Source organism: Portunus trituberculatus, chromosome 47 (genome assembly GCF_017591435.1).
Source record: "Portunus trituberculatus isolate SZX2019 chromosome 47, ASM1759143v1, whole genome shotgun sequence".
Classification (NCBI taxonomy): domain Eukaryota; kingdom Metazoa; phylum Arthropoda; class Malacostraca; order Decapoda; family Portunidae; genus Portunus; species Portunus trituberculatus.
The window spans coordinates 9,802,541-9,813,048 of NC_059301.1; the positions used below are offsets into that span (position 1 = coordinate 9,802,541).

The 10,508-nt window shown below is 40.0% G+C and overlaps 1 long non-coding RNA gene across 1 annotated transcript; it reads left to right on the top strand.

Moving 5' to 3' along the window:
• The first annotated feature begins 6,226 nt into the window (after positions 1–6,226).
• LOC123498057 lies at positions 6,227–10,349 on the top strand. The gene is made up of 4 exons (XR_006672629.1): positions 6,227–6,289; positions 9,779–9,832; positions 9,948–10,112; positions 10,318–10,349. It is a non-coding gene; the product is annotated as an uncharacterized LOC123498057 (long non-coding RNA).
• The last annotated feature ends 159 nt before the right edge of the window (positions 10,350–10,508 follow it).

Genomic DNA, 10,508 nt, shown 5'->3' on the forward strand with positions numbered 1-10,508 from the left:
ACACTTACCGATGAGACGTGACGCTTTCAGGTAAAATGTTCCGTCAATGAAATCACTTAGAAACGAAAAAGGGAAAGAATTGGCAGTTAGGAGTTCTTAACGTTAGGTACGGATAATGGTCCTCTTCCTGGTGGGTATGCAAGTTCTTATAGCAATAGTATAGTAGTAATGGTAGTTGTCGTTATTGTTGTCGCTGTAGGAAAATGAATAATACCAGCAATAGCACCAACAACAGTAGTGGTGGTAATAGCAAAGGTGGTAATAGTACGTCGTTGTTTATTCATGGTGAAGGACGGTGCAAGAAACTTTCCAATTACAAAGTTGCTAAGTTTAGAATTACGTAGTTTACGTTGGGTGCCTTTTGGTGGTGGTGGTGGTGGTGGTGCTTGGTGTTGTTGATGTCCTTGTTCTGTGACATGACCATCATAACCATTTTTTTTATTTGTTTTATTCATCTCCACTGAATAAAGCAAATAAGAAAGGAAGATCAAGGAGAGAAGAAAAAAAGAGGAGGGAGAAAATATGTATATCAAGGTAAGGAAATAAATAATTTTTGGGGAGAGAGAGAGAGAGAGAGAGAGAGAGAGAGAGAGAGAGAGAGAGAGAGAGAGAGAGAGAGAGAGAGAGAGAGAGAGAGAGAGAGAGAGAGAGAGAGAGAGAGAGAGAATATAATGAAGGTACATATAGCTCAGTATGAAAACAAAAACTTTTTTCTTATTTTGTCCCACCAGTTAATTGGACAAACGAGAAGAGAGGGCACACCTGCGCGAGCGCGCGCGCGCGCACACACACAGTGGTTAAAGACTGGGGTTCGATTCCCCGGCCGGGTGGAGATATTTGGGTGTGTATCCTTTTACGTGTAGCCCCTGTTCACCTAGCAGTGAGTAGGTATGGGATGTAAATCGAGGAGTTATGACCTTGTTGTCCCGGTGTGTGGTGTGTGCTTGGTCTCAGGCCTATCCGAAGATCGGAAATAATGAGCTCTGAGCTCGTTCCGTAGGGTAACGTCTGGACTGCAGCAGATCAAACAGATCAAACAGTGAATTACACACACACACACACACACACACACACACACACACACACACACATTGGTCTTTCATAAATGGTTGCCAATCTTTTCTAAGTTCCTTCACATTTACAGAAAGGTTTTGAGGAATTTGTGAACGATCGCGATTAAGATGTGTGATTAAAGGAAGAAAGACATGACTTTCACATTGTTTACAGTTTTAAGAATGAAAAGATGTTAAAAATGATTGATTAACCATATGAATATTTTAAAATGTATCAATTCAGTCCTGAAAAAAAATGCTAAATACTTGCTATAAGTTTAACCTTAAATCTTTTGGGGTTGTGTTATTTTTGGGAGTAATAGCGGTACTAATATAACTCCCAATTTGTAATACTCTAACCCTATTTCTAATTAACTATTCACATTATATGCACTTTTCCTTCTAAAAACGTCTATTCATGCTGTGCACTCTCATACACACTGGCCATGCCACATCTTGTCATGCCCAGACACCCCTGGAAAAACTTCATGCATACTGGGTTGTACCTTGCTTGCTGGGCACATAGGTCTCTCTCTCTCTCTCTCTCTCTCTCTCATCTATCTAACAAGGTCTGTCTGTTATCATAATCTAGGTTCTACATCATCTACCTGTCTTCCTTCCCCATTATTACTTTTATCCCATTTGGTACCATCTCTGTTCTTTTCTCCCTTCTCTTAACTTCTCCCGACTCAAATTTCGAATAGTGTCCTCGTCTTCCTCTTCCTGGTTGAGATTCATCCAGTGTGTGTGTGTGTGTGTGTGTGTGTGTGTGTGTGTGTGTGTGTGTGTGTGTGTGTGGTGTTATTTGAATGGCAGCTAGTACAGATACATAGCTGAAAATCCTACATATTGAATCAACTTATACATGTATATATTCTTATATACTAACAATCATACTTACTCGTAAGTCTACACAACCCCCATGTTGGCACCTGGCATATGGTGCGCGGCAGCTATTTATGGCGCCAGATAAGCATAGCGGCCTAGGCCCCCAGGGTGATGCCGCCCCAAGTGCATTTTGTTTTTTTTGTACGGAGTTTGTTTCTCCTACCCAGCAGCGGGTCACAGCTTCCGCTTACATCACTGCTAGGTGAACAGGGGCCACACACTTGAATAGAAGTCTTTACCAAATGACCTCTGACCTGTCCCGGGAAACGAACTCGAGCTCTCTCGATAGTGAGTCGAGCGTGCTATCACTGCACCACCAGGGGTGTGTGTGGGAGGGGGGCGTTGTGGGGGGGGCTGGCGTGGCGTGGCGTGGCATATAGTGTAGTGTGTGGTGTGTTTAGTGTGGTGTGTGTAGTGTAGTGTAGTGTGTAGTGTTGTGTCGTGTGTGCGAGCATTGACACAATTGATGAATCATACAAAAAGTTTCATGTAGTAATTATGTAGATTGTGTAATTACTTATATGTATATTTGTAGTACATGCATTTATATATTTGGCAAAACATGAATATGTATGCGTTGATGAATGAATATATATAGGCATACTTAAATCAGTGCATGCGTACATATGATGTGAAAGTATGAATTAATAGTATTATAGTATTTTCATCAAACTACAGCGCGCACTGCAGGGCACGCGCCCATGCACGCACACCTAGTTGTCAATTAACCCATAAAGGTATTCCAGTACCGTGTTCACTCACCTGTTTCTGACTTTGTTTCATTTTCATTTTTTTTTTCTTTGAATTCACTTGAAACAGTTTTTTTTTTTTTTGTTTAGGATCAAAATCTTGTTAGTGGAACAATATCTCCCAGCTGTGTGTGTGTGTGTGTGTGTGTGTGTGTGCGTGTGTGCGTGCGTGCGTGCGCGTGTGCGTGTGCGCGCGTGTGTTTGTAACATAAAAGAAATTAATGATGGATACCATTTTCAGTGTCGATTTTTAACAGGTAAAGCTGTACCGCGTCATCTAAGCAGCTGTTGACAGTAGCTTGTCGTCCCCTCGTTTTAACTGCGGTAATTGTGGCAGTCTGGCTCTTCCTGCGTTCTTGTCTGCTGTACTAATGATAGTGAGGGAATCTCTTAGCTGCGTTATTTATTTTTTTTCAGTATTTGGCATGACATGTATACAATGTTCTATTGACTGCTCCCTAACGCCAGACTCCCCACAGCGAAAGGTCCCTCACCAATTTATCAAACACACGGAGTGAACCAATCAAATACCACTAAGCCATCAGCCACGTGGAGTTCGTGGCAGCAGAGATGAAAGAGAGTGAAAATAGGCAGGGATTGTTATGGGTCTTTGCAAAAATGTATGAAAGAAGTGAAAGTGGTGTTTATACAAGTAGTAAAGGTTAAAGGAAAAAGGAAAGAATGGGAGTGTGATTCAGTAAGCGGAATGAACAACACGAAAAGGAAAGTGTATGAAATGATAAAAAGAGCACGTGACAAGAAATAAAAATATGAATTAGATATAGATTACGAAAAAAACCCGTTGTATTTGCTATACTTGCCCTTTTTTTTTAATAATCAAAGGAAAGTGATGATAAAAGACACGAAAGTTAAAGCAACGTGTACAGTTTAAGTAACCCTCAACTGGATAATGAGATGGTAGTGTAATGAAGGAGCAAGACAAGTAAAAACAACGAAAAAGTGTCTTCCATATGATGGAATGCAGAGAAACAACGGAAATTCTGTTGTGTAAATGAGTTATCACATTGTGTAAAAGATTGATGAATAATGAAGAGACAGAAATCACGAGGGAGGCAGATACGTACTTTTAATCTGAGTATGAAGTGACGACGTTGCTAAACAGACGAAATTACATATAAATCTTTCTCTTCTCCACGCTTTATGCTATTCTTTCTCTTCATTATACATCCAACAATTGTGATAACTGTACTTCTTGATTCAAGTCTTGTGCTACTACTCATTTTGCCAATCTTAGTAATAGATTGCTTGCAAGCAGCTACTGGGTTTGCCTTTCTATCTAGTCACCACAATATGAACGTCCCTGGCAGAGTCTGTGTATGAGGGCAGAGTCTGCCGGGCACGTGTGGACTCGGCTTTAATAACCAATATCCAGCACTAACGATGGCCTCGCTTGCGAAGCTTCAAACCCGAACCGGCTCTATTTAGGACAACTCGTGAGTTGCTCACCAGCATCATTATTCCAAGGGAGACATTAGACACGCCAACCCATAGACAGGTGTTCAGACAATCACTCCAAACAAAAACACGATAGCAATAAAGAAACATAAAGCTGTAAGAACCACTTGCCAGCCTTGAAACATCATCCCACTGGCTTCGAACAGCAGTGTAACTGGTCACTTATTACTGCACCGTTCACCAAAACTGGGCCATTCAACGCCGCTCGCTATTGACCAGCAACTCTCCTAAAAGAGAGAAAAAGAAAAGGAAAAAAGGAGATGCAGGATTTGGGAATGGTGGACGATGATTAAAGTCCAGAGGCCCAATATTTTTCTTGGAAATGAGTCGAAGAGAAAAAAAAAGTGTAGATTACTGTAAGGAACCGAGAACAGTGAAGAACACCTTAGAAGGCAGCTGCCATCTTTCTGATCGTTCATTTTTATTCTAGGTTTTCATTTTTGTTCGAAGAGATAGAGCTTTTTCAGAAAATTCTTGGGATCTGCCTAACCTCTTAAAGAAGCATTGCATGGATAACGTGGTGTTAGTGGTGGCAGTTGTAAGAGGAAAAGTCGTACGTAAAGATACAACCACATCCAAAATATTAATACCTTATCTCTTTCAGTATCAATTCGTCAATGAAAATAGGTTCCATTTAACTGCGATGTTACGATACTTCACCCTTTTCACCACACTCACGAGCTCTCAGAATACGCGTAATTATACACGAGGAGGCTGGTCGGGAGAGGTTCACATTGAAGTAGTCTTGATAACCCTTTGGTGCTGCGTTTGCAGGTGGCACATGGCAGCGGCTTGAATGTATCGTTGCCAACTATAGAAGTTACGTTAGCAATTATAGTATATTATGTTCTTAATATCGTGTTCCGTATGTTTGATAGATGGTCTAGATAAAACGTGTGCATGTGCGTGTGTATGGTAGCGTTCTTAATACCACACGCACAAACACACGCGGTTATAACATCTACAAATAATAGTGGATTTTAAATATTTGTTCCCCACGTCATCACAAACTAACTTTTGTACCAATACACCCCCTCCCTTCTGTTTATCTTCTGTACGTACTCTCCTTTCCTCTCCTTTTTCTCCTCTTCCTGTCCGCCACTGCACCGCTGCCAGTCTTGTACTGGGAATGTTTGTAGAGGAAAGATTTTCAGGATGGTAAAATAAACACACTATAAACATGCCTTTCAACGCCCCTAATACTCTACTCTGGAAGTCAAATGTTAGCTCTCTCTCTCTCTCTCTCTCTCTCTCTCTCTCTCTCTCTCTCTCTCTCTCTCTCTGTTGACCCAGGGTAAATAGTTAGTATATTGCTACTAGCAGCAACAGCGGCAGTAGACACGTGTCTGTACGAATGCCTCACTAACAGATGTGTATACTGAATGATGGCTGAGGGTACGATGCTGGCATGTTGCTAATCTTACAGTTGTAGTAGTGATAATAATAGTAATAGAAGTATAGTTGCAGTAGTGGAAATAGTAGTAGTAGTCGCAGCAGTACCAGCAGTAGTGATAGTGGTGGTGGTGGTGGCGTTGATAGTGGTGGCGATGATCATGGTTGAGAATGTGATTATTGCAGAAGCAGCAACAGAGATTGTGGTGGTGGTAGTAGTGGTGCTGTTGGTGGTGGAATGTGTCCTCAGTACAGTAAGTAACGTGCTTTCCATGGAGTCTTTTCAACAAATGTATCGAGTGTAAACTAACTGTCTCAAAAAGAAAGTTGTGCATTCATTCCAAGCTCATGAACAGCTTTTGTTTTTTATGTACTTCGATACGTAATGTTACCATTTTGTTATTTTCTTTTCTGTCTTGTGTTTACTTCTCTTTTTCGGTTGGACTATGTGTGGTTTTGTGAGAGATACAATTAGTTATTAGTAATTAAATGTTAAAAGATAATGCGAAAACTAACGATTCAAACCGTATGAAACGCTCCATGAAACCTTTCTAACGCCCCTTTCATTCACATTTGAATGGCGCGCGTGTAAATTTATTGTAGGACGCTAGATGGCAGGTCGTTCCCTCCTCGGGCACGTCAGCCTATGATAGCCATATTAGCCTTGACCGTCATACCAGCCACAATAACGTTCCGGTCGTTTACCGAGTCTGTGTCAACCATCTTTATCAGGTACAGTGGTATATCAACATATGTGCATATTTACGACGAGTCTGTATCCTAAGAATGGGACCATAACACCATGGTGAAGTGTGTCAAAAAGGGAACCACGTGTGTTCCAGAGGGTTGCAGAGGGACACCCAAACAGTATCTATGGTCTTGTGTTGGGTTAGCTTATAGTGTCAGGCTGGCTGAGTTCGACTTGACCCAGTTCAGAGGAGACACTGGTCAGGGTAAGGGGATGCCATATACTATGTGGCACTGAGTATTTGACGTAGGGAGTGCTGTGTGTGTGAAGGTGTCGTTGGCACAATGTTTTGTTTTTCCGTTGAACCCTTAAATATAGGTATGGACTTTGCAGCAGCAAGCTGGGTTTCAGTCTGTACCCCTGTCCCTGGGTGACCCGAGTGTAAAACTTCAACAGTGACATGAACCTCCGCGCCTTACCGCTACCGCTGGCCACCGCTACCATCTCATTGTACTGTCTCTAGACCACTACAAAACAACTTTAAACAATTAATTCAAATTAAGAAAATACCTGTTGTAAAAAACTAACAATCAAACTCTAAACTCATAAGAAAATATCTGGTGCAAGTATCGTAAAATGGCAGCTGGACGTAACAAAAGTCTCCAAGAAATTATTTTGGAAAAAAAAAAAAAAAAAAAAATATATATATATATATATATATATATATATATATATATATATATATATATATATATATATATATATATATATAATAAGGTCTATAGTTGTTGAATGAAGAGAAAGCTAGAGTTCATTATCCCTTAGCACTCTCCTGAATTGTTCTCATCTTCCTTCTTGTTATTTTTCTTTCCGCATCGCCACATCTGTCTCCTTTCTTAATTCATCATTTAACTTTTTTTTTTACTTTTTTCGCATGTTCCCTTCCCTTGCAATTATATAAATGGTTTTCTTTTTTGTTTTCTCTTTAAATATCATTTATCATTTCTTTTCCTCCTACATTTTTAAACTTTTCCTCGTATATATACTTTTGTAGTTTTCTCATTTTTAAGACTCGTGTATTTTAATAGACTTCTGTATATTTTTCTTCATTACTTTTTCTTTCCTTCCTATTTTTTTTACAGTAAGTGTTTCCCCCCTTCCTTTCTCCATTTTATCATGTCCTCTCCTTTCTTGCTTCCTTCCACTTTTTATTCTTTGTATGTCACTAAACCCGTGCCCATTCCTTTACCTTCAATCCTGTAATTTTTTCCCTTCGACTTTTATAATGTTGTTCCCTTAACACACACTCTTTTCTCCTTCTTCCCATCGCACGACTAAAAAATTGAGCTCGATCCAGACTCGCGACAAATACTCTACTGGAATAAGTGGTACTCCTTCTTAAGTCAACCCTCGTCGTCATGACCTTGTTAGACCCCATGACTCAATTCCAGCTCTTCCATGCTATCTCTCTCTCCACTTTCTCTCCTTCCTCCTAGCTCTGTCAATCTCCTTTAATCTTCTCCCATCCATCCTCCATCCCATCCGTTCCTGCCCTCATTCATCCCCATCTCTCCATCTTCGTTCAGTCTCCTTTATCTTTTCTCCTTGATGACCATTAAGACGTAATTCTCAAAAGCTAAAGGAACTTACTCCACACTTCTTCCTTAGTTATTCTCTCACTTTACCAGTTACTACTACGTCCTATCCCTCTTCCCCCTCTCTCTCTCTCTCTCTCTCTGTGTGTGTGTGTGTGTGTGTGTGTGTGTGTGTGTGTGTGTGTGTGAGAGAGTGTGTGTGTGTAATTCCTTCTAGATATCTCTACCGTTATTCTTTCGAGCTAGAACTTTCGCCCTAATTCCCAGCACACCGACAGATCTAATGAGCAATGGACACCTAATTAGGGACAGGTGGCGGGTTGGAAATGGTTTGGCCTAGTTATCTTTATTAATGTGTGCGACGATTGCTTGCGGTGGAAGGTGGTGGTGGCGGCGGCACTGGCGGTGGTGGTAATGGTGGTTGGTGGGAATGATTATTTAGAGTAAGAAAAATAAGTATACTGCTCTTTGGGTGTAGATCATATTTAACATCGTGTTTAGCATTGTGACACGTACCTCCGTAGTCATCATGGTCGTAATTTTCCTTCATTATCCACAAACTTCCCTCTTCTCTCCATCAACCAGACTGACCTATTGCACTCACTGTTCCCCTCTTACTACCTCCATCTCTCCTACATCCAACCACACCTTTCTCTCTCCTTCCATTCCACTCCCTCTATATATCCTTTCTTTGCCTCCTTTTCTTCTTACCCATATCCTTCCTTCTTTCCTTCACGCTTCTCTCCCTTCCCCCTTTACCTTCTCCTTTCCCTTCTCACTGAAAGTTTTAGGGTCTCCTCAGGGAGAGTTTGGCGTCTTTTCCAGCACATGATTACCAAACTTCCTGAATTTGTGATATATGGAATGAATTACTGAGTTCGCTTGATTCATTCCTTCTTCCTTCTCTCCTTCCCTTTCAGTCACATTCACTTTCCCCTCTTTCCCTTTTTGTTTTCCTTTATAACTCATTCGTGTCTTCTCTATGCCTTTTCCCGTTTCATTGCTCTCTTTCTTACTCCATTCGTGTTCGTTCATGTGAACTGTTCTAGTTTTCTTTATCCCAGTGAGGGTAAGAAAGTCCTCACGCACTCCTCGCGCAGCATAGTGTGAAAAGCAACAGGTTAACCCCTTCAGTATTTGGACGCATTTTTACCATGAGTTTTGGATATCATTACACGATTCTGTTTACATTAGGAAGAGTTTATGGAGGTCAGAAAATTAAACGGCCAGTCTTCACTATTTTAATCCCCACATAGGTTTCTGAAGATGTATGAAGTGACCAAATAGTAAGCAGAATAAATATGAAAACGTTTCATGGTATTGAAGTGCTCATGTTGGATGTTTTGCCCTACCATTATAGATATAGGTTTTTGTCTTCACTTTTTGTTAATTGCAGTTTGCTTCGTTTCCATATTTTCCTTTCAGTTATTCTTTTACTTGCGCTTGTTTTCTGGCCCTGTTGAAAAGAAAAGGTCGGTCCACAGATCTGTAGTGTACAAGTTTCCAGGACTGCCCGACGTCTAATCTTCAGTTATTTTACCTAATTACCTTTTTTATCTTCCTTTCTATCATTATTTATTTTTTTTTTTATTTACCAATTTTGACCGTTTTATATTAATTAATAATTACTGATTTTATTCTATATATTAGTTTGAATGTTTATTAATTTCTTCTTTTTATTCTTATTCTTCTTTCTTATTCTTAATTATTATTCTTCTTCTTTTTCTTATTATTATTATTCTTTTTCTTATTATTATTCTTCTTACTCTTCTTTTTCTTCTTATTCTTTGTATCATTAAAATGATATGGTTATGTTTATGCAACGTTATGTATTGATGATAGTATAATTTGACTTGAGTGCGGGGTTAGTGCGCATCTTTGCTGTGTTTTGTTTCACCCACTACCTGTGAACATGGTCGGCCTGGCGGGGTTTCTAAGCCGGCCCATCACTGTGCCATGGGATTTTCTGGCGGTTGGTCCTCCACTCTACAGGTTAGTTGTGTTTATTGATTTACTCTATGCTGTTTAGTATATTTCTTGTGAAGGTTACAAGCATAGGATGTGTTAATTAGGTAAGGTAATGGACACTGGATAATATTGTTGACAGACAGTGTGTGTAGAGTCGACCTGGACTTCATGATAGTTTGGGTGTTGGTGATCTCCCGCGCCACAATCGGAGTATGTAAGGAAGGCCTGGACTTGTGGCTAATTGTGGTGGCGACATGTCAGGTGTGTTACGGGGATTCGGAAGGCGTCGATGTGGGCCACTGAAGTGAGTCTTTCAAGGAATTATTGAGATTATTATGAGTGATAATATATGCGAAGTTCGTTCATGTTGCTGATTATGTTAGAATGTTGACTGCTCTGATTGTTTGGGTTTCTGTATCAAGTATTATATGTTTAGGTTATTATTGTGAGAGTTGTACTGGGGTGAATTGTGATATGTGGATGTGTATTTAGTAAGCACAATTTTGCAGGCCGAAACACTCCAAGCAATAAAGCCTTGTTATGATTTTGTGGTTTGCTGCCCATTCGGATCCCCCAACATTCTTATTCTTATTATTCTTATTATTTTTATTCTTATTATTCTTATTCTTCTTTTTCTTTTTCTTATTCTTATTATTATTCTTCTTCTTCTTATTATTATTATTTTGTTTTTGTGTGTGCT